We start from the raw sequence: 1,807 nt of genomic DNA, 5'->3' as shown, positions 1-1,807 counted from the left end.
AAGATCTATATCCTGAAAATTATGCTATGCTAAAAAAGGGGATTGAAGAGGATATTAGAAAATGGAAAAGTATTCATTGCTCTGGCTAGCAAGAACCAACATTGTGAAAATGGCCATACACCCAAAACTTTTATGGAGATTTAATTCAGTCCCTATCAAAGTACCATTAATACACCGGACAAATCTAGAGAAAACACTCCTAAACTTCATTGGGAAACAGGAGAAACCTAGAACTGCAAAGGCAATTCTGGGCTTCAAAGGCCAGGCAGGAGACATCTCAATTTCTGACTTGAAATTATACTACAAAGCCACTGTCATAAAATCAGCATGGTACTTTCAAAGAAATAGACTTGAGAATCAATGGAACAGATTAGAAGATGCCAACAGAACTACAAAGATACTCAGCCACCTGATATTTGACAAAGGGGCTAAACTTCTTCATTGGGAGAAGGTTAGCCTTTTTAAATTGTGGTGTTGGAAAAATTGGCTCTCCACATGCTGAAGACTGAAACTAGACTCATGCCTATCAGAATACACAATACTAATGTCTAAATGGATCAAAGACCTAAATATTAAAACAGAAGCACTAAATCTGCTAGTCAACAAGGTACATAGAAGTCTTGGAGACATAGTGGTAGGCAGAGATTCTTGAACAAAATGCAAACTGCACAGGAAACACTTCAAAGAATCAATAACTGGAATCACATATTATTGAAAAGTTTTTGCACTTCAAAAGAAATCACCAACAAAGTGAAAAGAAATCCACAGAATGAGAAAGATTTTCAGCCAGCAACCCCTCACACAAAGGCCTTATATTCAGAATGTATAAGTAATTAAAAAACATCAAGCCCCCCAAATTCAAGGGGCCTCTCCAAAAATTGTCATCTAAGATGAACACACATTTCTCAAATGAAGACATACAAATGGCAAATAAATACATGAAGAAATGTTCAGCATCACTGGTCATTCAATAAATGTTAATTAAAACAGCATTGAGATTTTATCTCTGGAAAGAATAGCTGCCATCAAGAAATCAACTGATAAGAAATGATTGCAAGGCTGTGGGGAGAAAGGAACACTGCTCTATTGTTGGTGGGAGTGTAGACTGGTGCAGCCACTATGTGTATCAGTATGGAGATTTCTCAGTAGAGTAAGATTGGGGTTCTATTCAATCCAGCTATTCCCCTCCTGGGTATTTCCCCAGAAAAACTGAAAAGGTCATATCACAGTGATATATGTGCACCCATGTTCATAGCAGCACAACTTGTAATAGCTAAATCTTGGAAACAACCAAGATGCCCATCAACTGCAGAGTGGATGAAATAGATATGGCATTTTTATGCAATGGAATATTATTCAGCTGTAAAAAAGGATAATCTTGAGGCCTTCATAGGTATACAGAGGCAACTTGAGACTATCTTCATAAGTGAAATAAATAATCATATTTATAAATGTCACTTTGTATCTCTAGTGTAAATTTAGTAACTTTAGAAGTAATAAAACCCCAAATGTGTAATTGCTATTATAAAAGAGAGGAAAAGGAAGTTTTCTAAAGGATATAACTGTTTGTACATTTAAGTGTGTAGGATGGATAACCTTGTTACCAAGTTTTTGTTGGATCATTGAACAGAACTGTTTGCAGTCTCACTGTTTGAATTTCCACTTTGTATTCTTTAATTTTGTACAACTTGAACAAATTTTTCTAAGAGGACAATGTGTAATTTATCAACTAGTGATTTCTTACTGTTTATCTTTTTGAAATTCTGTATTATTTCTATCCTTTTGTCTGTTTTGTTTTTTATCTATT

Source organism: Cavia porcellus, unplaced genomic scaffold (genome assembly GCF_034190915.1).
Source record: "Cavia porcellus strain 051 isolate PalLab524CR breed Dunkin Hartley unplaced genomic scaffold, mCavPor4.1 scaffold_3, whole genome shotgun sequence".
Lineage (NCBI taxonomy): Eukaryota > Metazoa > Chordata > Mammalia > Rodentia > Caviidae > Cavia > Cavia porcellus.
Note: the sequence above shows the minus strand (reverse complement) of the source record.